This window comes from Protopterus annectens, chromosome 6.part0, assembly GCF_019279795.1.
Source record: "Protopterus annectens isolate FY-2018-M chromosome 6.part0, PAN1.0, whole genome shotgun sequence".
NCBI classification, from domain to species: domain Eukaryota; kingdom Metazoa; phylum Chordata; order Ceratodontiformes; family Protopteridae; genus Protopterus; species Protopterus annectens.
Genome location: NC_056737.1, coordinates 1624381483 through 1624409088, shown reverse-complemented (window position 1 = coordinate 1624409088; position 27606 = coordinate 1624381483). Strand labels below are relative to the sequence as shown.

The window sequence follows — 27606 nt, the reverse complement described above, 5'->3', positions numbered from 1 at the left end:
ATGGCTGGAAGTGGAGCAACCAAGCTGTGAGGTTGATGGAATGTAGAGACTGATGCAGCTTGCCCGTGAGGTAGGTCAACAGATACGGAAGGGGTTCCAGATGACAAGGCTGTTCCAGTAGGTATTTGTGCAGGAACGGGAACCAAACTTGTCGAGGCCAAAATGTGGCAATGAGGATAATTTTGAATCTCAATGCGGTTGCTTTCTGAATTAATTGCGGGATCAACGGAAAAGGAGGAAAAGCATAAAGAAGACCCCGGGGCCAAACGTGAACAAGAGCGTCTCTGAGGGGTTGGCCTGGCAGAGGAAAAAGTGTGAAGAAGTCGAGGCACTTGCTGTTTTGGGGAGTTGCTAAAAGGTCGCAGCAAGGCTGGCCCCACTTCCGAAAAATTCCGTCTGCTACTGCTTGATTTAGAGACCACTCGTGAGGCATGAGGATAGTTCTGCTCAATCTGTCTGCTATGACGTTGGACTTCCCGGGGATGTGCTTTGCTATCAGAAACCGTTGAGATGAAATCGCCCATTGCCAAAGTCTGAGTGCTTCTCGACAGAGGGGATAGGACCTTGTTCCACCCTGCTTGTTTATGTACCACACCACAGACATATTGTCTGTTTGAATTGCTATAGTCTCTGTGGGAAGAGAGCTCTGAATGGCTTGCAACGTCAAAAGCACCGCCCTCATCTCCAGGACATTTATGTGCAGGTGGCATTCTGACTGTTGCCAAGTGCCCTGGACCATCCTGCCCTGATAATACCCACCCACCCAATCAGGGAGGCATCCGTTGTGACAGTGGCAACTGGAGGGGGGAGAACAAAGGGTCTGCCCTGAAAAAGCGGAGGGGAAACCGTCCACCAGGAGAGATGTTTCTTGCAAGATGGGGTTATCAAAATGTTGTGGGTCATTGGTAGCTGTTGAAAGGACCACTGAGAAAACAGCATCCACTGAAGGAGCCTCGTGGAAGCGGGCTAATGGAAGTAGAAGAATCGCCGCCGCCATGAGGCCCAACACTTTCAATACTAGCTTGACCTGGACTTTGTTGGACTGAAACTGGGGCTGAACATTCCGCCTTATGTCTGTCACTCTCTGAGGTGGTAATGTTGCAGACATTTCTGTGGTGTTTAATACGGCACCTATAAAGTTTATACATTGACAAGGCGACAAGGAGGACTTTGCAAAATTTATAGAAATACCCAGACTGTTGCAAAGTTGAATAGTGTAATCCCTGGCCATTATGAGATCCTGTTTGGTGGTAGCGGAAATGAGCCAGTCGTCTAAGTATGGAAACACCTGGAATCCTTTCTGTCTCAGGTGAGCCATGACCACTGCCAAACATTTGGTGAACACCCAGGGGGCTGTGGTGAGACCAAAGGGCAGGGCCCTGAATTGAAAATGACTGACTCCCAGCCGGAAGCGGAGAAACCTCCTGGAGCGCCTGTGTATCTTTATATGGTAGTATGCGTCCTGGAGGTCTAACGAGCACATCCAGTTGTCTATGCCCAAAAAGGGTAGAATGGACTGCAGTGTTACCATCCGAAATTTTGTCTTTAGTACAGAGTTGTTTAACCTGCTGAGGTCCAAAACGGGGTCTCCATTCTCCTGTCTTTTTTGGTACCAAAAAGAATCTGGAGTAAATTCCGGATCCTAGCTGATCTGCTAGGACTGCCTGGATAACTCTTTTTTCTAACAGCTTTTTTATTTCTAGCTGAGCCTGACCCCTTTGTGCGTGTGGTACGTCTGGTAGGGGTTTTGGCAGTTGTACCGGTGGGAAAGTGAAAGGGATTTTGTAACCCTCGGATATGATCTTCTGTACCCATGTGTCTTGGGAGAGGGATTGCCAGGCTTCCGGGTACAGAGATAATCTTCCCCCGACTGCCTCCGAAGGCAGTCGGGCAGCTTCTCAGGGATGCTGAAAGGGTTGGTCAGGAAAAGATTCCCTAGAGCCCTGGTTCTGAGGACCCCCTCTGCCCCTGGGGCGGCATCTGTTATTATTTCCCCCTCTGCCTCTAGGGGGAAATTCACCACGTGCGGCAGGCACGACTCCCTGAGGTTTGCGGAACCACATCTTTCCTCCCTTCTGTCCCTTAGGATAAGGTCTAGAAGGCGTGGAAAAACGGACTCCCACGGCAGAGAGAGTCTTACCATCTTGCTCGCATCTGGTGAGGGTATTTTTCACCTGAGGTCCGAACAATTCCAAACCGTCAAAGGGGGTGCTGGTGAAGGATGCCTTGAAGGAATCAGCAAAGTTACAGAGTCGCATCCAAGCGTGACGTCTCAACGCAACGCCTGTGCCAGCGGCCCTACTTGCTCCATTGGCTGCATAAGAGATAAGCCGCATGGAGGAGTTAACAATGGAGTTCAGGGTAGCCAGCTGAGAGTTTATTTTGTCCTTAAACCCCACAGCAGAAGGATCCTGTACCGTTTCACCCAGCTCTTTGAGCAAGTCTCTCTGAAGGTGGGTGAAATGACAAATAGTTCAGCGATCACATAGAAAAGGTCGCTGAAGCAAAGGTCCGCTTGCCGTACCTGTCCATGGTCCTGGACTCTTTGTTAGGAGGATGAACAGATACAGAAGGATCAGCCAATTCCTTCTTAGTGGCTGCTGCTACCACCATAGCATCAACTGAAATACCTTTGGTGAGAAAGGATTTGTCATCTAGTGCAGAAATAAATTTAGAAGGCCTCCTAGGGGTAGGTTCCATTGAATCAGGAGCTGCCCACGCCTTTCTAGCCACTACCTCCATTAGTGGATCGAAAGGGGGAGACACCCAGGAGGTGGAAGGGTGAGATCCAAAGGCATCAAGGTAAACCGACTCGTCCTCGGAAGGTTTAAGAGTGGACCAATTTCCCCTCTGTCTTAGGATTTCCAGGATGTCTGAAAAGGAGACATCCTCAGAGGCGGATCTGGGGGAACCTTCTGACTCATCCAAGTCGGTGTCCAACGTGACAGACTCAGGGGAGTCTATGTGCTTCCTCTTGCACTTTCTTTTCCTAGGGGGTTCCCCTGAAACTTCAGGGGAGCCCTCGGAAGAGGAGGAGACACCCAAGGTGGGTACTCTATGCTTTGGATCTCTGCTGTCAGGTGTAAGAGGATGGCCAGAGACCGTAACAGGCACTACAGAGGGAGGAGCCGCAGAACTTAACCTTGGAGTGGACACTGGGTCCAGCACACTCCTCATCACCTCGAAGGCTCCCCTATCAGATACCAAAGGTAGCACCGGCTCCGAAGAGACCGGAACCGCCCCCGGAACCAACAGAGAAGGCTCCGAGAATGATGTCGGGGCCTAACTAACCAGAGCTGAAGCTTCAAGAGGGAGAGCGGGGTCGGACAAGGGTCCGATGCTACTCACCCCCTCAGAGCCGACAATGGAGTCGCGGCACCCGGACCTCTCCACGGATGGAACCAATGAAGAGGTCGGAGCCGAAGGAGCTCTGAGCTCGAGAGATCAGTCGGAGGAGGAATGGATAGCTGTATCGAAGGAGCCACAGTCTGGTGAGATGGGCTCTGGAGCATTTGGGCCAGCGCCTGAGATTTTATGAGTCTACTGACCACCCTCTCGATGTCGTGGTCGGAGAGCCTGGATGACCTCGATGAATGAGTCCTATGACTCCGCTCCGATAGGAGAGGGGACCTTGGAGCCGATCTGACGGACTCTAGCGAAGGGGACCTAGAGCGCTTGCACGCTGGGGTCGGCTCCAATGATGGTTTCGGAGTGGAAACCACTTTGCTCGCCTCAGAGCCAGCCGGAACTGAGGTCGGAGCCGTCTCGATAACGCCAGCCCTCAGCTAAGAAGCTGGAGCCGTGGGTTTGGCGGTTTTTGATGACTTCCCCGAGCCAGACTTGGACGGGGAGTCATCAGGCTTTAATAAGCCCCTTAGTATGAGCTCATTACGCCTTTCCTGCAGGACTCGAACTAAATCCGTGACAAACGGAACAAGAGTCCTGCAGGTGCAAAGGCCCCAAGCAACAGACACAAGAAGTGTGACCGTCTGTCAGAGACATTTTCTGACAGCACGAGTCACACTTCTTGAATCCCGAAACCTTAGGGTCCTTTGACATCCTGACAAAAAATAAAAAGGAACACAGTCAGTTCACACACACACTTATTTAAATTAAGGAGAACTGACTAAAAACCCACACACACACACTGAAAGGGGTGGGGGAAAACTAAGGAAAAGCCCGTAGGCCCAAGATAAAAAACTAACTAAAGAAAGGGAAAAAGGGCTACCGAAAAGGGTAAGGCAGTTAGAAGGGACCTAAAGAAGGGTAACTAACTGGAAAAAAACTACTGAGACTGAATATATATTTGAAAAAGCACTTACTGACCAGAGCCGGTAAAAACAGACTACCTCGCAGCGAAGCGGCAAACGAGATCTGGGGAGTTAGCGCATGGTATTGTGGGATATAGGGCTGCCTTGAGCCGGTAAAAATAGCTCTCGAGCTATAGTATAGGCCGAGTCAGAGTCGAGGATCCAATCCGAACCCATCCAGCAAGAATGAAGGCGAGAATGACAACTTAACATTATAATTTATGAGTGTAATAATATCTACGTCTGTACACAAAGGCATTGTGACCATATGTAGTTATATGAAAATATATGGTAATGTAATAAGTAATATGTGTATTATTTAAAACCTGTATTGAAATAACTAGAATTAAAAATGGCATAAAAAGGTGTATATCTATACGTATGTATAGTTGAAGGTATATATAGACATACATGTGTATATCTGTAGACTCTTTCAGAAGTATAACAATGTATTGTATCTGATTAATCTGAAAACAACTGCATGCTCGGAAATAGCTATGTATAAAAAATGTAATCAAGTATAAATATTCTTGCAACAACAATAATATATCATAAAAGTACTAAAACATTAAAAAATGTGTATAAAAATAAATATATATATATATATATATATATATATATATATATATATGTAGCAGTCACTAAAAAGACACAACACTAATAATTTGAAAAAGGGACACTAGCATTTATCATACATTTACAATAACACCTCTATACTTTAATGTGTATATGGTCTATCTTTCAAGAAAGGTTTAAGAGACGCTTTCTCATTTAACCCATGTCCTTTGTCTGCCTGTAGTTTCAGTATCCATTTGTTTTCTTCTTTTTCAATGTGATTTTTGATATTACCTATTCTCATGTTCTTGGTTATGAATTCTGTGTTCTGTTTGTTTTCCCAAAATAAAATGAATTACATTTCTGACATGAAGCCAAGGACACTAGGTCACGTGACTTGCAATCTGCTTATTGTTTAAACGTATATACATTCCCTGTATCTGGATGTCTGAATGTATTGGTAGTAGCCATATTGGAACATTGACTGCAGCTCCTGCAAGCAAAAGTACCTTTTCTCTCTGATTGCACACTACATGTCTTGGTTTGTTCATAACATAGCATCTTTTTCAATGATTTGGTATTCTTATATGAATATTTGGGTTCCCATATGGCTAATACCAATACAGTCACAATTCAGAACACTACGTGAAAGTGTCAGGGAACACCTATACGCCATACACAAGGAAGACAAACGGAATGCATTAGCCAAACACACCATTTACAATGATTTAACTCATAAATTTGTCTTCCTAGTAATAGAATTCATAACCAAGAACATGAGACTATGTCATATCAAAAATCACACTGAAAAGAAGAAAAGAAGTTATGTACTCACCATAACGTTCCATGTCAGTTGTTCATCTTGCCTTCATTCTTTACTGATGAATTCGGAGCCGATCCATTGGCTCCGGTACGGCCGTATGCAAAGCTTGAGGTATTCCAGTAGTAGCTCGAGGCCAAGTCCCTATCCCATGATGCACTGTGAATTACCTCAGATATTGTTTGCTACGTGTATTATAATCATATAAATGAGCTATCCTCCTAAGGAGAGGAAGAAGAATTGAGCAACCAGGATGAGACCTACCTCTAGGTCAACTATCAGCCAGGAGAGGGAAGGAGGGAGGGACATAAGAATGAAGGCTAGATGAACAACTCACATGGAATGTTATGGTGAGTACATAACTTCTTAATGTGAAGTTGTTCATTCTTTACTGATGGGTAGCATCCCTAGCACCATCAATCTCGGGTGGCTCACGGGAGTACATTTTTCAGAACCGTAGACCCAAAAGAAGCCCTGTCCCTGGAGACCTTATCGACTTTGTAATGAGTGATAAAGGTATGAGGTTTAGATCAAGTGGCTGCTGCACAAATGTTATCAAGGGGCAATTTGGCTTGGAATGCAGAGGATGTAGAAAACTGCTCTGGTTGAGTGAGCTTTAATCTTGTGTTGTAAAGGCATATTAGCAGCTGAACAGACAAAGGTGATACGATCAGATAACCATGTAGACAGAGCTATTTTAGCCACTGGTCTACCTTTTCTGGCTTCAGAGAATAAAATAAAGAGCTGGTCTGATTTTCTGATAGCTTTTGTTCTATCCAAATACAATCTGAGCTGTCTGTGAGCATCAAGTTTGTGCAGCATATACTCTAACTTACTGGAATGATTAGGGAAGAAAATTAGAAGTTATGTACCTACCATAACGTTCCATGTTAGTTGTCTTCTCTCGCCTTCTTTCTTGCTGGATGGGTTCAGAGCCGAGGATCGGCACTTGCTAAGCTCGAGAGTCACTTTTACCAGCTCGAGGCAGCCCCATATCCCATGATGCAAGGTGGTAAATACCCAGATCTCATTTGGTACCTAGAGGGAAAACTACCTAGCATAAAAACTTTCCACTAAGGAAAGAAGAGCAATAAGCCAAAAAGGCTGTAAGGGGAAACCAGATAACTAAAACTAGAACTAACTGGTGCCCAAAGAAACAAAATCTTCCAGAGCCAAGGGAGATCAAGGTCTGTCCAGGCAAGGGGGCAGGAGGGAGGGTCGCAAGAAAGAAGGTGAGAGAAGGCAACTAACATGGAACGTTATGGTAGGTACATAACTTCTAAATGTTAAGTTGTCAATCTCGCCTTCATTCTTGCTGGATGGGACCGTCCTAGCACCTCTATCCTGGGTGGCTCAATGGAACAGACTCTTGAGAACCGTGGAACCAAAACTGGCTCTATCCCTGGAGGCCAAATCCAATTTATAATGAGAAACAAAGGTATGAGGAGTGGCCCAAGTGGCTGCTGCACAAATAGTATCTAAGGGTAGCCTAGCCTGAAAGGCTGTAGAAGTGGCTAAGCCTCTAGTGGAATGTGCCTTTGGTTTTGAGCACAGCTGTTTGCCCCTAAGTTGATAAATTTTGGAAATGGTGGAAGATAGCCATCTAGACAAGGTCACTTTGGAAACAGGGAGACCTTTCTTATTTTCAGCATAAGAAAGAAAGAGCTGATCAGACTTTCTGAATTGTTTTGTTCTGTCCAAATAATATCTTAGCTGGCGGTGAACATCAAGATAATGTAATTTTTGTTCTGATCTGTTGGAGTAATTAGGAAAAAATACTGGAAGATCAATAGATTGGTTTAAATTTGTTTTTGAAGCAACCTTGGGCAAAAAGGATGGATTAGTTCTCAAGGATACTCTGTCCTTGTGGAAGACCAATTATGGGGGACGAACAGAGAGGGCATGAAGTTCTGACACTCTCCTAGCCGAGGTAATAGCAACAAGGAAGAGTGTCTTCCACGAAAGAAACTTTAGTGAGCATGAAGCAGCTGGCTCAAAGGGAGGAAGAATTAAGGATGTCAGCACTAGATTTAGGTCCCATTGAGGAGGAGGACTCCTGACAGGAGGTTTGAGGAGAAAAACTCCTTTCAGAAAAGCTCTACAAAGCTTGTGGGACATAATGTTGTGATCTGCAAACCCGACATGAAAGTTTGAGATCGCAGCCAACTGAACTTTGACCGTGGAAGATGAAGAACCCGAGTGAAAGATTTCCGCTAGAAAATCAGGGGCAGTAAAGGGATCTATGCTCCTTGATTTCGCCCAAAGGGAGAAGCGTTTCCACTTGCTAGTGTAAATCCTTCTAGTAGAGGATTTAAGGGAAGCCACTATGATATCCCTAACAGGGTTAGAGATCATAGGAAGCCTGGCTAAGGAAGGAAGTGGAGCAACCAAGCTGTGAGGTTGAGAGAAGGAATGGACCAATGCAGCTGACCCGATTGGTGGATCAGAAAATCTGGCACTGGGTCCAGATGCCACGGCTGCACTAAAAGGTGACGATGGAGGAACGGAAACCAAATTTGTTGAGGCCAATACGGGGCAATGAGAAATCATTTTGGCTCTCAAAACGGTAGCTTTCTGGAGTACCTGTGGTATCAATGGAAAGGGTGGAAAGGCATAAAGAAGTCCCTGGGGCCAATCTTGGGTAAGAGCGTCTCTGGGGGGATGGCCTGGAAGTGGGAAGAGAGAGAAGAAGGCTGGGCATTTGCTGTTTTGGGGAGTAGCAAAAAGATCGCAACATGGGCGGCCCCACTTCTGAAAAATCTCCTCCACTATAGATTGTTTGAGAGACCACTCGTGAGGCATGAGTATAGCTCTGCTCAATCTGTCCGCTAAAATGTTGGTTTTCCCAGGGATATGCATTGCTACCAGAAACCGATGAGAGGAGATCGCCCATTGCCAAAGTCTGAGAGCCTCTCGACACAAGGGGTAGGACTTGGTTCCACCCTGCTTGTTGATGTACCACACTATGGACATGTTGTCCATGTGAACTGCAATTGTTCCCAAGGGAAGAAAGTCGTTGAGGGCTTGCAACGTTAAAAACACTGCTCTCATCTCTAGGACATTTATGTGCAGGTGGTATTCGAACGGTTGCCACGTCCCATGAACCATCCTGCCCTGATAATGACCCCCACCCGATCAGGGAGGCGTCCGTAGTGACTGTGGCTACTGGGGCCGGGGAAACAAAGGGTCTGCCCTGATGAACCTGGGGAGAATAAATCCACCAGGATAGGTGGTTTTTGCAAGTTTGTGTCCCCAGAATTTGGTGACGCATGGGAAGTTGTTGGTAGGACCATTGGGAGAACAACATCCATTGAAGGAGACGCATGTAAAAGCAGGCCAAAGGAAGAAGAGTAATGGCAGCTGCCATGAGGCCCAATACTTTTAGGACCAGTCTGGCTTGCACTTTTTTGCTGGCAAGGATGATCCGCACATGGTTTTGGATATCTAGGATTCTCTGGCTTGTGAGGTTTGCTGACATCCAAACAGTGTCTAAATTTGCGCCTATAAAAGTAATAGACTGGCAGGGCAATAAGGAGGATTTTTCGTAGTTGATCGAAATTCCTAATTGAGTGCAGAGATTTAGGGTGTAATCCCTGACTTGGAGAAGTTGATGCCTGGTGGTGGCTGAGAGGAGCCAGTCGTCGATATACGGAAACACCTGGAATCCTTGACATCTCAGGTGAGCCGTGACCACCGCCATGCATTTGGTGAACACTCTGGGGGCTGTAGTGAGACCAAAGGGCAGGGCTCTGAATTGAAAATGACTGGACCCCAGCTGAAAGCGGAGAAACCTTCTGGAGCGTCTGTGGATTTTTATGTGATAGTACGCATCCTGAAGATCTATTGAGCACATCCAGTTGCCTTTGCCCAAGAAGGGCAAAATCGATTGAAGTGTGACCATCCGAAATCTTGTCTTTTTCACAGACTTGTTGAGTCTGCTGAGGTCCAATATTGGTCTCCAATCTCCCGTCTTTTTGGGAACCAAAAAGAACCTTGAGTAGATTCTGGGCTCTGAATGGTCTGTTGGAACTGGCTGAATGGCTCTTTTGTGTAGAAGCTTTGATACTTCTAATTTTGCGATTTCCCTTAGACCGGGTGGAACATCTCGAAGGGAATTTTTGTGAGTGAAGGGACTTTCCTCGAAAGGAATCTTGTAACCCTCGGATATGATCGACTGTACCCATTTGTCTTGTGAAAGGGAAAGCCAGGCTTCTGGGTACAGCGATAATCTTCCCCCGACTGCCTCCAAGGATGGACAGTCGGGCAACACCTCAGGGATGCTGGAAGGGCTTGTCAGAGAGAGGCTCTCTGCTTCCCTGGTTTTGCATACCCCCTCTGCCCCTAGGGCGGCGTCTGTTATTATTATTATTACCCCCTCTGCCCCTAGGGGTAAACTGACCACGTGTGTCCGGCGTGACTCCCTGAGATTTACGGAACCACATCTTTCCGCCCTTCTGTCCTTTAGGGTAAGGCCTAGAAGGGGTGGAAAAACAGACTCCTATGGCAGAAAGAGTCTTGCCGTCTTGCTCACACCTGGTCAATGTATCCTTCACCTGAGGACCAAACAATGTTGATCCATCGAAGGGAGAGTTTGTGAAGGACGCCTTAAAGGGATCTGCAAAATTACAGAGCCGCATCCAGGACTGACATCTAAGAGCCACTCCTGTCCCTGCAGCTCTACTTGCTCCATCTGCTGCATACAAAATCAGCCGCATGGAGGAGTTGGCTATGGAGTTAAGGATTCCTAGCTGAGAAGCAATCTTGTCCTGAGCCCCTGCAGCTGTAGGATCCTGTACTACTTCACCTAATTCTTTAAGGATGTCCCTTTGAAGTCTGGTGAAGTGACATAAATAATTCAGCGAACGCATGGCAAAGGTCACTGAGGAAAACATCCGCTTACCATACCTGTCCATGGTCCTAGAATCCTTGTTAGGAGGATGGACTGGTACGGAAGGATCTGCAAGTTCCTTCTTGGTGGCGGCCGCCACCACCATGGCATCAACAGGGACACCTTTTGTAAGAAATTGTTTCTCGGAAGGGGCTGTAATAAATTTAGAAGGCCTCCTGGGAACTGGTTCTACGGAATCAGGAGATGCCCACGCCTTCCGAGCTATCACCTCCATGAGGGGGTCAAAAGGTGGAGAGACACCCAGGAGGTGGAGGGTCGAGATCCGAACGCCTCTAGGTATACCGACTCATCCTCAGAGGGATTAATGGAGGGCCAGTTTCCCCTCTGTTTTAGGAGTTCTAGAATGTCTGAAAAACAGACATCCTCAGAGGGGGATCTTGGGGACCCCTCCGACTCATCTAAGTCGGTATCTGAAGTAGTAGACTCAGGGGAGTCTAGATGCTTCCTCTTACAGGTCCTCTTACGCGGAGGATCTCCTGAAGGATCAGGAGAATCCTGGGAAGAGGGGGTTCTTCCCAGTGAGGAAACCTGAGGCGGTGGATCTCTTGGTCTGGGAGCAAGAGAGTGGGAAGAGACATCTACAGGCACCATAGAGGGAGGAGCTAAGGGGATAGACTGCTGACTGAGCCCAGGGGCCAGCACACTCCTCATCACCTTGAAGGCTCCCCTCCCAGGGAGATCCGAGAGACCCCACTCCAAAGAAACAGGGACTCCCGGGCCCACTGAAAGGGAAGGCTCCGAGGCAGATGTCGGGGCTGAGCTCACCAAGGCCGAAGCCCCCGAGGGGAAGAGTAGGGTCGGACAAGGGTCCGATGCCACTCACCCCCTCGGAGCAGACCAGGGAAGCCCGACCACCGGATCCCTCCAAGGAAGGTCTCGAGGAGGAGATAAGAGTAGAAGCTGAAGGAGCAGAAAGGGGAGGTATCTGCCCCGCAGCCATAGCAGTAACTATTCCCATAGACTCCGGCTCCGAGCTCTGGAGGAGAGTCGAAGGAGGAACTTGAAGAGGGTGTGGACTAATAGTCGTCTGTTGAGATGGACTATGAAGCATTTGGGCTAGTGCCTGTGATTTGAACAATCTGCTTACCACTCTCTCTAAATCATGGTCTGAGAGCCTGGAAGACCTAGATGATCGGCTCCGATGGCTCCTCTCCGAAAGAAGAGGAGAGGCCGGAGCCGATAGTATCGGCTCCAAAGAGGGAGACCTGGACCGCTTCCTCAACGGAACCATCGGAGCCGAAGAACCCTCGGTTCCAGACGGAGCCGACAAATTCTCGGCTCCGAGTCTGGTCAAGGATGTATCGGCTCAGGCCGGAGCCGATACAGGCAAGGAAATAATGGTATCGGAGACGGTTGGCGCCGATACCGAAGCCTTAGTCACATGGTGATCGGAGCCAGTCGGAGCCGACACCAATGTGGCAGTTAAAGTATCGGCACCGATAGCCATCGGTGCCGAAGATTTAGTCAAAATAATATCGGCTCCAGCCGGAGCCGATCTCGACTCCAAAGGAGTCGGAGCCAAGGCCGGAGGCTTAGAAGCAGAAGCCTGGGCCTTGGAGGTCTTAGAGGGCTTGCCCGAAACAGACTTGGCCGGGGAGCCCTCCGGTTTAAGAAGTCCTCTCAAGATTAATTTATTTCTCCTTTCCTGCAGGACTCTCTGGCTGAAAGAGTGACAGATAGCACAGGAGTCCTGCAGGTGGAGAGGTCCCAGGTAGTAGATACAAGAAGTGTGACCGTCTGTCAGAGACATCTTCTGACAGCACGAGTCACACTTCTTGAAGCCTGAGACCCTCTGTTCCTTGGACATAGTGAGTACACACACACACCCAACTCACACAGTCCCAGACTCACAAATTTTAACTTAAAAGGGGAAAATATAAACCCACACACACACCCTGACAGGAAGGGATGGGAAGGGAATGAAGGCCCGACTAAATAAAAACAAGTAGGGAAACAGTAAAACTAGACTAGCGACCCTACAACTACCTAAAAATGACAATAATACTAATATATAAGAGAAAAACTAGGAATGGGGTGTCTAACAATTGTGAAACAATTTACTTACCACGAGCTGGCAAAAGGAGTACCTCATCAGCGAAGCGGCAAACGAGATCTGGGTATTTACCGCCTTGCATCATGGGATATGGGGCTGCCTCGAGCTGGTAAAAGTGATTCTCGAGTTTAGCAAGTGCCGAGTTGGAGCCGAGGATCGGCTCCGAACCCATCCAGCAAGAATGAAGGCGAGATTGACAACTTAACATCTGGTAACTCAATGACTTGGTTGATATTAGATTCTGAACAAACTTTGGGCAAAAAAGAGGGGCTTGTCCTAAGAGAAACTATCAGCATGAAAAATCAAATAAGGAGGGCTGATGGATAAAGCTTGAAGTTCTGACACTCTGCAGGCAGAGGTAATAGCTACCAGAAAAATGGTTTTCCACGACAAATATTTGAGGTCACGAGATGATGCTGTTTCAAATGGGGGAAGGATTATAAAAGACAGCATAAAATTTAGATTCCAAGGAGAATAGTTTTCACTGGAGGTCTCCTATGAAATATTCCCTTGAGAAATGCCTTGGATAACTTGTGGGACATTATATTTAGCCAGTCGGTTCCGAGATGAAAGTTAGATATAGCAGCCAACTGAACCCGAACTGTTGCGGCTGCCACTCCTTTATTAAAAATCATAGTCAAGAATTTTAGTATGGACGTCAAGGGGGCTTGGTAAGGATCAATGTTCTGCTTAAAAGCCCATATGGAAAATCTCTTCCACTTACTAAGATATAATCTTCTAATGGACGGCTTATGAGAAGACAAAAGGATCTGTTTTGTCTCATTGGAGAAGTTATGAAGCCTGGCTATGAGGGGAACTGGAGCAGCCAAGCTATCAGCTTGAGTGGCTGCAGAGAAGGATGGAGGTCCCCCGACGGATGTGTCAGAAGGTCTGGAACTGGGTCCAGAATCCAGGGATCCTCCAAGAGATGATATTGAAGGAATGGGAACCAAATCTGCTGAGGCCAATGAAGGACTATAAGAATGATGGTCCTTTTCCCAGGGAATTTGCTTTCTGTAGAACTCTGGGTATCAATGGGATTGGTGGAAATGCATAGAGGAAACCTGGAAGCCAATCGTGTATGAGTGCTTCTCTCAGAGCTTCTCCCGGAGGAGGAATCAGGGCAAGGTAGCTTCTGCATTTTGTGTTGATGTGGCTGGCAAAAAGGTCACAGAAAGGCTAGCCCCATTTGCGGAAAATCCTATCCTCAATCTCTTTCTTGAGGGACCACTTGTGCAACAACAAGATTGCCCTGCTCAGGTTTGTCTGCTATCACGTTGGATCTCCCCGGGATGTGCATTGCCAACAGAAAGCACTGGGAGGAAACAGCCCACTGACAAACTCTAAGGGCTTCTCGGCAAAGTGGGTAAGACATGGTTCCCCCCTGCTTGTTCAAGTACCAGACTACTGACATATTGTCTGTCTGAATTACAATCATTCCTAGGGGAAGAGAGTCCTGGAAGTACTGCAACGCCAAAAGTACTGCTCTCATCTCCAGAACATTGATATGCAAATGTGACTCTTGATCTGTCCATGTGTCTTGGACAGTCTTTCCCTGAAAATGCCCCCCCACGCTATCAGGAAAGCGTCCATGGTCAACAGTGGCTACTGGAGGGGGTAGGACAAAGGGGCGTCCTATGGTTACGTGAAGAGACGTCAACCACCACTGCAGAGCTTTCTTGCAAGAGCTCGCAATTAAAATCGTATGATCCATTGGAAGTTCCTGATAAGACCATTGAGTGAACAACAGCCATTGAAGAATCCGCATATGCATCCTTGCTAATGGGATGGCCAGGATTGCTGCAGCCATCAAACCCAATACTTTTAGAACTTCTGAAGCTGGTGCTCAATCTTTCGATACCAATGTGCTGATGAAGAAGGAAGACTCTTTTGATTGGCAGTCTTAAGAGTGGTGGTTGAAGTGTCTAACTCTGCCCTGATAAACACGATATGCTGCGATGGCAACAAGGCAGACTTTTCTGAGTTGACTGTAATGCCTAAGTGATTGCAAAGTGTCAGAGTGTATTCCCTTGCCTGAATCAGTTGATGCCTGGTGGTGGCGGTAAGGAGCCAATCTAGGTATGGAAACACCTGGAATCGTAGACACCACAGGTGAGCCGTGACCACTGCCATGCATTTGGTGAACACTCTAGGGGCTGCAGTGAGACCAAAGGGCAGGGCTCAAAATTGATAATGATTGGCTCCCAGCCAGAAACGCAGGTGATCTCTAGATGGACTGGCCATTTTTATGTGGTAGTACGCATCCTTGAGATCTATTGAGCACATCCAATTGTCTTTCCCTAAAAAGGGAAGTATAGACTGTAGCAGGACCATCTAGAACTTCTCTTTCTTCACATATTGGTTGAGTCTGCTGAGGTCCAAAATGGGTCCCCAGTCCCCTGTTTTCTTAGGAACCAAAAAGAACCTTGAGTAAGTTCTGAATCCTATTTGGTCTGCTGGGACTGGCTGGATGACTTTTTTTTTCTAGCAACTTGTGGACCTCTATAGTTGCTTGTTCCCTGTAACTGGGTGGAATGTCCGGGATTCTCCTTATGGACAGGAGGTGGGTGGCGAAAGGTATGAAGTACCCTCCATAAATAATACTTTGTACCCAGCTGTCTTTTGTTATTTCTTGCCAGGCGTCTGGATACAAAGATAAGCAACCCCCACCTGCCTCCAGAGCAGGACAGTCAGGCCTCCTTTCAGGAGCGCTGGTAGGATTGACCAGAGAAGGGATCTCTGTCACCCTGATGTTGTGGACCTCCTCTGCTGCGAGGGTGGTGTCTTCCACTATTACCCCCCCTGCCCCTAGAGGGGGGTTCACTATGTGTGTCCTGAAAGGCTCCTTGGGCTTTCCAGTACCACATTTTTCCTCCCCTTTGGCTTTTGGGATAAGGCAGTGTAGGGGTGGAAAAATGGATTCCATTGCCAGACAGAGTCTCCCCCTCCTGCTCACACCTAGTCAAAGTTTCCTTCACGTTTGGCTCAAAAAGGGTGAACCATTAAAAGGGGTGTTTACGAATGAAGACTTAAAGGGCTCCGCAAAAGATCACAAGCGCATCCAGGAATGTCTTCTGAGAGCGATTCCTGTACCCGCTGCCCTACTCGTTCCATCAGCTGCATATGATTTGAGATGCATGGATGAGTTGACAATAGAATTTAGGGTAGCAAGCTGGGCAGCAACTTGGTCAAAAGCCCCTGCAGCTACAGTACCCTGAAGAGTATCTCCCAACTCCTTAAGGAGATCTCTTTGCAACCTAGTGAAATGGGTGAAATAGTTCAGTGAATGGAGAGCAAGTCGCTGAACTAAACATGCGTTTCGCATATCTATTCATGACCCTAGACTCTCTATTAGGAGGATGAATGGACGAGGAAGTCTCAGACATTTCCTTTTTGGTGGCCGCTGCCACCACCATGGCATCAACAGGGACTCCTTTGGACAAGAAAGTTTTATCTGGTGGAGTGGATATAAACTTATCAGGCCTCCTAGGAACAGGCTCCATGGACTATGGTGACTCTCACGCCCTCCGAGAGACCAACTGCATGAGCTCATCGAAGGGCGGAGACACCCAAGAGGTGGAAGATTGAGACCCGAAAGCCTTCAGGAAAACTGACTCACCCTCAGTAGGGCTTTTGGACTGCCAATCACCCCTCTGCCTAAGGATCTCAAGTATTTCAGCAAAGGAGATATCCTCAGAGGGGGACTGCGGGGATCCTTCTGACTCATCCAAGTCAGTGTCAGATGTTAAAGACTCTTGTGGGGAGTCCAAGTGTCTCCTCTTGCACAATCTCTTCCTGGGAACCTCCTCAGTGGGAGCCTCTGGGGAGGTCTTGGAAGAGCAGGGGGCACCCTGTGGGGCTACCTGAGGCTCTGGGTCTCTACGCCTAGCCTGGAGGATGGAAGCAGAAGCAGACACAGGTGCTTTGGGGGATGAAGAAGCAAGGCCTGAAGTCGAGGATGTCTTGGGGGACAAGGCTCTCCTCATGGCTTCAAAGGCACCACAGTTCTGATGTGAGGTTGTCGAGGGACCTGAAGGAACCAACCCCTCCTGCACCGAGGCCACCGGCTCCGAGCCCGAGGTAGTAGCAAAGCTCATCCGAGTTCCCCAGACCAGACTGGAGAGTGTTGGCTCCTAGAGTTCCCAGTTCGTGCCAAGGACGTCAGAGTGATTGGAGCTGAGGACTCTGGAGCAGGTCTCAGCTCCAAAGGCTCCACGAGCAATAGGTCAGCTCCAAAGTACGGCTCGGATGAGTAGTCAAGTCAGGAGTAGTGGTCTTCGGCTCCAAAGTTGCTTGGGTCGGAGCCGACAACAATTTAGCAAGGCCTGGTGCCTGTAAAAGTTTCTGCACCAATCGATCCATATCCAAATCCGACAGGCTGACAAAAGACCTAGAAGAATGCACCAACGGTGATGACTGAAGCAGTGGCAATAGAGGCCTTTCGGATACTGGCTCCAAGGCAGTGGGCCAGCTGTGAAAGGAAAAGATAGTCGGGTCTGAGGTCTATGGAGCCGATGTCCCAGAATCCTCTAACTTTTTAGATTTCTTAGACTGCTTAGAGTCCTTAGAGTCCCCGGAAGATCTAGAGGACTTGGAAGACTTGCTGGCCACATCCTGGTCACTCAAAGCTTCTTGAAATGGATGCTTTAACAAGCCTCTGTCTACCAATTTCCTTTTCCTCTGTAATAACACTCTCGAGGAAAAAGAATGACAAATGCTGCAAGACTCCTGCAAATGGCAGCTCCTAAGCAGTAAACACAAGTTACATGTCCATCAGTAACAGACATTTTTTGACCGCAGTCTGGACACTTTTAAAAAACAGACTTTGGTGGTTATCTTTGTCATCAGCCATGCTACTGAGGAAAACACAGATCCAATAATCAGAAATACCCCAGGCACTAACCACGCAACACATGCCTAAGAAAAAATGCACACAATATGGTAAGCTATTCATCACAAAACCTAGGCTCTGACAGCACACCACAAAGGAGCCTAAGAAAAAAATGACACACCCAATATGAGAACAGTACTAGGCTCTAAACTGCACACAGAAAAAAACGAGCCTGATAGGAATAAGAGTTAACTGCTAATCTAAGGCCAAATACAAAAGGCCAACACTAGGAAAAGCTAAACATATATATATATATATATATATATATATATATATATATATATATATAAAATATCTCTGCAGATATATCAGAACACAGCAGAAGGGAACTAGGTCAAAAACACACGAGGCCGATATAAAATAACCACACACGGGAAAGGGGCCTTTTAAGAAGCTATACAAAGCGAACTACCTATACTAAAACTATTTAGCAACAATTTTTAGAAATAATTTCTAAGAAATATGTTTGCACTGGAACCTCTGATGAGATACCGCAGCAAACTAGATCTGAGGTAATTCACAGTGCATCATGGGATAGGGGATTAGCCTCGAGCTAGTGGAAGACCTCGAGCTTTGCATACGGCCGTACCGGAGCTGATGGATCGACTCCGAACCCATCAGTAAAGAATGAACGGCGAGATTGAACAACTTGACATCAAATGGATACTGAAACTAAAGGCAGACAAAGAACATGGGTTAAATGAGAAAGTGTCTCAAACCTTTTTTGAAAGATAGACCATATACATATTAAAGTATAGAGGTGTTATTGTAAACATATGATAAATGCTAGTGTCCTTTTTCAAATTATTAGTGTTGTATCTTTTTAGTGACTGCTACATATATATGTTTATATACACATTTTTAAAGTATTTATAAGGATGCATTTTTTAATGTTTTAGTACTTTTCTGATATATTATTGCTGCTGTTAAAATATTTATACTTGTTTACATTTTTTTAGACATAGCTATTTCCGACCATGTAGTTGTTTTCATATTCATCAGATGCAATACATTGTTATACCTTCTGATAGAATCTACAGATATACACATGTATGTCTATACCTTCAACTATACATACGTATAGCTATACACCTTTTTTATGCCATTTTTAATTCTAGTTATTTCAATACAGCTTTTAAATAACACATATATTACTTATTACATTACCGTATATTTTCATATAACTACATATGGTCATAATCCCTTTGTGTACAGACATGTAGACATTATTACACTCGTATAGAAATCATATTATGTTACTGCTTGGAAATAACAGCAGGATGATATTTTAATTTTTAATTTATGTCATTTATGTAATGAGGTGAAGTTTTTTGAAAATTTCATTAATTTGTGATTGGTTCAACAATTAATGATTTTAATACCAGGATGTATTTAAACAGTTGATTTTGAGAATGAAGTTAAGTCTGAAGAAGCATTCTTAGCAATGCGAAAGCGCTCACTATTCTCATATTTATGCTTTATGTTATTCTTCAATAAAGTCTCCTTCGCTTCGTATGGTGTTGCCTCTGGATTTTTTCTTTGCATATTCCAAATATGTCCAAGGCCTCAGACTTCCTGTTAGGGGGATGGACAGAAGAACTCTACTCTAAGAGATCATTCTTTGTGGATGCCACTATGACCACTGCATCCACAGAAGGATACATACTCCATTAAAATCTGTCTTTTGGGACTACTAGAATTCTGTCTGACCTTTTGGGTATAGATTCCACTGTTTCAGGTTCCTTTCAGGCTCACTTAACCCCCAGAATGATGAGGGCATCAGGAGGCAGGACCACCCAGGATGCAGAAGAGCCAGATCCAAAAGCCTTCAGGAACATGGATTCTTCCAGGGAAAGAGCATCTGTGGACCAACCCACCCCTTCTGTTTGACCAATTCTAGAATTTCACCAAAGGAGATATCTCCAAAGGGGATTTAGGGGAACCTTCCTCTTCCTCAAAATCTGCGTCTTCTGTAAGGGATTCTGGTGATGAAGCAAACAGCTTCAATTTTTACGTCTGATTTCCATGCATCTGCTGTTGGGGAATATCTGGTGACAGGTCTGAATCAAATTAAGAACTCAAAGAGAGTACTTCCCTTAGAGGTTTGGTAATGGTCTGTCCCTGGTGATGAGAAGGGGTGGATTCAGGAGCAGAATAAGTTTGAGGTCTGGTTGGATCCAAAAGGGATGGAGTCACCTCTTCTCTTGAGTGTGAGAGGACTTGAAGGCCAAAGAAGAGATAGTAGCAGAGGAAGTCATTCTAAAAGGTGAAATGGAAAGAGACTCTGAAACTCCAGCCCTTCCAGGCTCTGAGGCCAACATTGGAGCTGAGCTGTTGACTGCCAATTTTTTTATAGGAAGGAATGGCTCTGACTTCACAGTTGAACCCTCTCCTCGAATAGTAACTAACTCTTCTCTCGATTCAAGAGGCCTGGAGTTGAGAGAGGCAGAGTCACTGGCAGAGCTGAAATGGGTGGCACTATTTGCATCAACAAAGGTGCTCCAGGGATCTGCAGATCAGAGGGCTTCTGTTCTAATGAATGGACCTACAACAGAGTCAAACATGAGGAGGGTGGTGGTGATGCTCTCGACTCCATCAAAGAGGACAGAGCCAGGAAGACCCCCCCCAACTGTATCTGTATCTAGAGGAATTTTTGCTTCATCCTGTTGATGCTGGCTTTTGTGAGACTCCTAGTAGAATGAGAGGACCTGAAAGATGCTAGTGATGAAGCCCTTGAATGTTGCTGAATAGGGGAATGGAGCCAAGGACTAATCAGATCCAAAGCGAAGAGCCTAGATGAAGAATGACAACATTTTGGGCTTCAAACCTGCTAAGGCTGTGGGATCCAGATACTGTTTTTCAGGTTTAGCAATGTCCTTCTTGAGTCTCTTATCTTTAACAGGCTCCTTTGACTTGGGCGCTTCTTTATCTTTTTCTTTCTTTTGGGTTTCACTGAGAAACCCCTGAGCACCTTGAGGTGGATGGAAGAAGACCCTTCAAAATCAGTTTGCCTCTTCTGCTCTGAAGAGCTTTGTGGCCAAAAGAAGCAAAAGCTTCACATTCAGTTTCCAAGTGTGCTACTCCCAAGCAGTGGATGTACATGGAATGGTGAATCTGTGGATGAATTTTGTGGCCACACCTTCCACGTGTTTTTAAACTCTTGTCTGACATAACTGACAATCCAGAAAATAGTAAAGAGCATAGAGAGAAAAAAATAGTTATTAAACTTGAAAAACCTAAAAACTACAGAGACTATACTAGCTATATGGATTATAACAGTAATAAAGCTATTTAGAGTTTTTTTTTTACGACAGATAGATAGATAGATAGATAGATAGATAGATAGATAGATAGATAGAGAGATAGATACACAGATAGATAAAAGAAAAAGAGAACGAAATAGAAAGGGACTACCAAAGGTGAAAAAGGTGAAATCAATAACGAGCTCAGAGCCTCTGCAACTGTTTGGTTGAAGCAGCAAATGGGATTTGAGGTAATTAGACAATAGCAAAGGAATTCTGAGTAAGGGAGGAGTAATAGCCCTGGATCTGAATGTCTGAAGTTGCTGAGGGCAGATCCAAATCATGTCTGAATCCAAAGGTTTAATGAGATGAAAAAGGACAACATCGGATCAAAAGGTGATAGTCTTAGAAAACCATTTGAAAATAGTGACACAGATTGTACCTTCTTTTTACCTTCACAAGAAATAAACTGATCTGAAGATTTGAGTGATATAGTTCTGTGACGATAATACCAAAGTTGCTGTCAGACATCCAAATTATGGTGTATCCTTTCTCCCTCATTTTTAAATTCAATAAAGAAAATGGGGAGATGAATAGTTAGGCTTAAAGTAAACTTGGATAACACTTTAGGAATACAATTAAGGATTAGTTCTCAAAGAAACCCTGTCCCTGTGGAAAATGAGGTAGGTTTGAGTCACCATAAGAGCTTACAACTCAGACAGCCTTCTTGCAGAGGTCAGAGCATTCAGTAAACTGCTATCCATGTTGAGAACCCCAAGTCAAACAGATTAGATGGAGAAAATGCTAGCTTCTCTAACAAAAAAATTAAGATCTCAAGGAGGGGCCACCAGTTTACTCAGTGGCCACTCATGCAAAACCTCTTTAAAGACCATTTTGGCATGTGTCTGTCTTGGAAGAGGAGGATCTATGGACAAACATGTGGAAATGGATGATAAAAGCACTTTGATGGAGGAATAAAAAAGGCCATGGAATAATAACTCCCAAAAATATTGTAAAAATTAAAGTTATGTACTCACCATAACCATGCATCTGTGTTTACCATTTTTATTCTTCCTCAATTGATGGGTCTTGGATCTGTCCTCATATCCCACTCAGGCACATTTAGTATGCTCTCATATGTAACTCTCTAGCCCCTCCCTTTAACCATAATGCCCTAGTTACTCTGCAATACCTCACATCAAGTTTGCTGTCCCAAAACAAAAAGAAAGAACTAACCTCAAGCCAAGACAGAAGGGAGGCTTGTAGAAGGGACTGGGGCTCAAACATGGAGCAGTGGTTCCACAACAACCATGAAGTCACTCTAGGAAGAAAGGGGAAGGTGGGGGGAGGGTGGGAAGCTGAAGGATAAAAATGGACAATAAAGATGCATAGTTATGGTGATTACATAACTTTAATATCTGATGTTGTCATTTTTATTCATTCCTTAACTGATGGGACAGAGTCCCCAGATATGTGAACCTTGGGCGGCCCTCATGTAAGGATATTCCAGAGTACTGCAGAACCAAAGGCAGCCCCTGCTTCTGGAAGTCAAATTCAATTTGTAATGAGCAGCAAATGTATGAGCAGTCGATCAAGCAGCTATTGCAGAAATTTTATCAACTGAAGTCCTAGACCAGAAAGTGAATGAAGTTGATATCGACCTGGTAGAGTATGCTTTAGGAGGTCTGGGTAAGGACAAACCTTGTTGAAAAAAAAAAAAAAAAAAAAGTAATCTACTCACCATAAAGTTCTATCTGTGTTGTCCATTTTTATTCTTTCTCAACTGTTGGGTTCGGATCTGATCCCTGGATTCAACTCAGCCACTTCTTCCAGCTCGTGGAACACTGAAACTCTCGAACTACTGCCTTTATTCATAATACCCTAGTCACCTAATACAACTTGGATCTTGTTTGCTGCCCTTTATTTATTCATTTTTATTTATTTATTTAACATTTGTTTACCGGGAATGTCCGACTGGGAAACCGCCCATTTTCAGAGGAGGCCCGGGAAAAAACACTCCAGGTGTATGTTTTTGGAATTATACCTGCAAAGCAGTAAGAAATGATGATATAACAGAATCTGGGACTCAAACAGCAGATGGCCTTCTATATCACTGTTGCAGTATTCCTTAAGGAAGGGATGTCCCACCCTGGAGACCCCATCGCTTAGCCAGTATGGATAAGACTGAAAAATATCTTGTTTGTGCCATACATCAAATTTATGCTGCCCGCACAGAATGTATGGAATAAAAGGGACATAGGGATGCAACTATTCAGAACTTCTTCTGCTGCCAATTTGAATGCCATTATTGCCAGCTGGTTTGATCATTTTGTTGCTGTTCTGAATATTTAGCAACACCAGATACCTGCTCTGTTGGGGTTGATTTTTCTTTTTTTTAAACTTTACTTTCCTGGTTTTGTATTTTTATCACTAACTAGAGTTCATGTCATCCACAATGGGAAAATATCAGTGTGGGAGGCAAATTCCCCACAACAAACAGTGTTGTTTTTGTTAGGGCACTTCCCACGACCATACCTCTTTTAGTATTGGTAAGGCATTTGTGTCTAAGACACTGTGAACTATTTGTCATCCCTGGACATTTATCATGAAAACCAATGACTTACACAGTTAGCCCAGGGTATCATGGTGGAATCCTTTAACCATGAGATACTCCCACTAGGCAAGAAGAAGGCCAAAATGTCTCGGCTGGATTCTTTAGCTGTTCAGCCTCCCTTGGATGTTCCTCTAGAAGCAGGTAATAGCTCTGTAGAACATTTGGTGTTCACATTGCACTCCTCTACAGCAACCCTGCCAGAGGCTGGTATGGATCCATCTTTTCACACTTCCTCTTAGCCTTCGCAGGCACCTGCTCTGGATATCGAGGGGGAACCACGGCTGCTCATCTCGGAGGGTCCTAGACAGATTCCACATATATTGGAAAGGGAGTAAGTTCTGGGTTCTCTTCTCGAATCTCACCAGGGATTGGAACCTCCGGTATTTGTTAGACCTGCTATCCCTTCTAAGAAAAGGCAAAAACTGAAGCATGTTTGACTTCCAAGATGGCTGCACATTGGTCCCAGTGTGAAAACAGAAATTCAATGGAGAAAGCCAGTAGATTTTTGTGTTTATGGGTAAATTTCAGTAACTGGCTAGTAAGTGTACTTCCTGGATTTCTAGGAAAAAAGAAATACAGAGCACCTGGAAAAAGATTATCTACAAAAAGTGAAAAAGAAACACTGACTGAGGAAAGTTCTGTAGCTGTTCAGCAAAAGCAGTGCAACCACCAAAAATAACTTCAAGTAACCTACAGGAAGATATAAGACAACTGCACATAGACCTGGTAAAAATAAACACTGCTGGAGTATTTCAACACAAACGGCTGGAAATGGAAGAATCTTTAAACAGATATTCTGATAAGGCATTAAAGCTGCAAAAATTAGAGTATGAAATGAAGAAAAGTCTTGCTGAATACAAGACTGTTCAGGAAGAGATGTTTCAGAAAATAATAGAATTAGAGGACAGAGCACGTAAGAAAAAAAAATGAGATTTTCAGCTATACCAGAGAAGATGGAAGGAAGAGACTGCATTAATTTTATGAAAGCACAAATAAGTAACTGGACTGGTATTTCACAGCAGGAAGTGTTAGTTGAAAGAGCACATCATGTGTATGCTCCAAGCCTGACTATGAGAAGGCAACCTAGACCTTTAATAGTAAAGATGCAATCCTACTAGCAGAAGGAGTTGATTCTGACAAAACTGTGGCAGAAGGACGAAATACTCAAAGTGGGAGATAGCAGAGTGTTTGTGGAGAATGAATGCTCATTGTACACCAGGCAGAAGAAGAGTACATTCATTCCACTATTCACGGAATGTCGAGATGCAGGTGAAAGATTCAAACTGCTGTACCCAGCTGTCTTCAACGTACTCTTCCCTGGAGGGAAAAAAAATCATTTTTTGATGAAGTACATGCTAAAGAAGAACTACAAAAGTTTGCCCAACGAAAAGTGAGCTGTGAAACAGAAGGTGATTCTGCTTCTTGTTCTTCTGGGTATGAAGACCAGAGAGACTGTACCTGTGAAACCTTTTCCACTGTTTCAATGAAAAATGCTGGAGAGAAGGAAGGGAGCTTAAGAGTTGACTAGAAGAATAGAGAGTATGCTGGAAATGAAGCATTGACTGGATGTGGGAGACAGAGATGAACAGTAATGAAACCAATAACAATGCAGGATCACAATGCAATAATTATATTTCTGAAATATGACAGAGCAAGATCATCTGGAAATATTGGACTTTTTCAGAATTTGCTGCACTTGTTGGGGACTCTAAAGTATATACCCTACTTAATGTCATTAATGTTCTGAAAAATGCTTTGGGGAGGGGTACTGTAAGTAAAGAATTTTTTTCTTAACAGTAGTTTTTGATGATGTATGGTTTACTTTGCAAGTTATAAAGTAAAGTTTTCTCAGTTATATTTAAGTGTAATGGGGACTGTAAATAGGCCCTGCTGCAGTTTTCCCTTTCTTTCTCCCTTCTCTCTTTTTTCTTGTTCAGTTTTAAGAAATGTAGGCACTGCAATGTAAAAACAAACAAAAAAGCCTGGTTAAAAGAGCATGACAAAAAAAATGTGCTTTTTCTCATTTTTGCATGGGGTATGACTGGATTAACGTCCTTAGATTGATTTAATATCAAGTTTTAAGAGAGAGCAAGTAAATGAGAAGGAATATTGAATATTATGAGGCTTTTTTCTAGCATATGATTGTAGTAATTCTGTATCTAGCTCTCATGTCTCCATGGAAACAATCAGAGATAGAAATTGACTCGCTGGTTCACATGTCTCCATGGAGACAATCTGATAATGAGAAATTGGTTAAAGTCTGGTGGAGGGTGACTAGCTGGGGGATAAAAGAAATGAGAAACTGGCTAAGAGATAATGTTCTCTGAAAGTGTTCAGGATTTTCCCAGCTGGGAGAGCTATAGAGATTAGACAAAACCAGTTAGCCTTAGTAGAAGCACAGGCTGCACCTTACATCTTAGCATGAATAAACTTTCTTTTAGGCTAACTCAACTATGTGAGTGTGACTCCCAGTTTGGGACATTTGTTCCTATTAGGAGGGTAAAATTTGAATATTTGAAGATGTACATAGTTTTGTGTGTCAGTGTTAAATTAATAGGCTTTGGGGTGCATTGGGGCTTTGTTTATTTTTCTGTTTGAGGACTTCAATAAAATAAAACGTTTTGCAAGATCTAACATAGGCTATCGATACGGAAAGAAACTATATAAAAGTTCAACCTGCCAAACAGTGTATGACAAGAAACAACTGTATAAAAGTTCAACCTGTCAAACTGTGTATGCAGGTAACACAAAAGCTGGAACTACACATTTAAATTTGTTATATATAAAAGGTGGGAATAATAACTTTTTAATACAATGATGCTTTCTGTAAAGTCTTTAAATGTCAATGGTCTCACAGATAAAGACAAATAAAGTATAGTGAACTATATTAAAAATGTAGAGTGCAAATAGCTATGTTACAGGAGACACTTGGAAGACACTGAAGACATGAATTTGATAAAGAAAGGTTTTTAGAATTTTTATTCATCAAAATATCTGGGAGGGATAGATTCCTGTCCCAGAGACTTCCCATGCTCTAGAACAAGATTCCAATCTACATTAGGCAGAGCTCCTTGCTAACCCTCTTCAAGAGAAACCTTGACAAGTGGATGGGAAACAGAAAGTTTACCCCAGGGATCACTTCAATGGCTCTGCTGGACAGAGGCACAGGGAACTAATCTAAGGGTGCGGTGAAAGCCAACACATTCCAGCTAGGCTTATGCATACCTTCAGGCAGATAGCCTAGTACCTACCTATGAACAAAAGAAAAGAGGAGAACTTACATTAATTGCAACTGGAGCTTCAACAGTGACAGAAGAGAATAAAAAAAGATGATAACGGCAGATTCGTAGTGCTAAGGGGCTACTGGTAAGGGAGGAGGATTACACTGGCATGTATTTATACTCCACCTAAAACTGCTGTAATGGAGCTTAAGAAAATTCTGGGAGAAATAATTAGTTTTCAGCAAGAAATACTACTTATAGGTAGAGAATGGAATTTGATTTGCAGCAGTGAAGATGAGGGCCCAGAAGGGAAAGTATAACAAAGGAGAGTAGATTTCAAATTTCTGAAACTATTTGGCATGAAAGATGTGAATTCAGTAATGGGAGTTCGGAGTAAATTTACTTATTATTTCCCCAAGATACAAAAACTGGACTAGGCTAGACAGAATTTACATTTCACAGTAACGTGCATTTAATTGAAGGTCTTGATATGCACCTAATAACTATTTCAGATCATGCGCCAATAATAACTAAAATAAAAAACACGGTAATAAAATAAAAATGAGATTTAAGGAATGGGTAGTGGAGATTATTCAGGAGCTGTTCAAGAGGATAACAATTACTTCTGAAAATAAAGCTACGGAGAGGGACAGAATTAAGGTAGAGTTTAAAAATAGGGTAGAAATAAAAAAGGGAGCTATGGTTAAGAAGTAACAAGAATTATTTAGAGGGACTAAAAATGTTAAAGTATTGCAAAATAGGGGGAATCTCACAGAACAAGAAGAAGATTAATTGCAGAATGTGAAGCAGACTATAAGGGCTTGCATCAATAATATATACAAGTTTAGAAAGCTTGCTGTTAAGCAACTCTATTTTGATAACACTAGAGCACAACAACTTTTAGCACAATGACTCAGGCAACAGAAACTATAAAGGGCTGTCACCAAGCTTAGGGAGCCTATAACAAGGTAGGTAACAAGATTTATTTATT

At 44.2% G+C, this 27606-nt stretch overlaps 1 protein-coding gene across 1 annotated transcript in view; it reads right to left on the bottom strand.

Annotated features, from left to right (window-relative positions):
- Nucleotides 1-27606, bottom strand: part of DNAH7 (dynein axonemal heavy chain 7) — a 4771155-nt gene that overhangs the window by 3972868 nt on the left and 770681 nt on the right. The window lies entirely within an intron of this gene.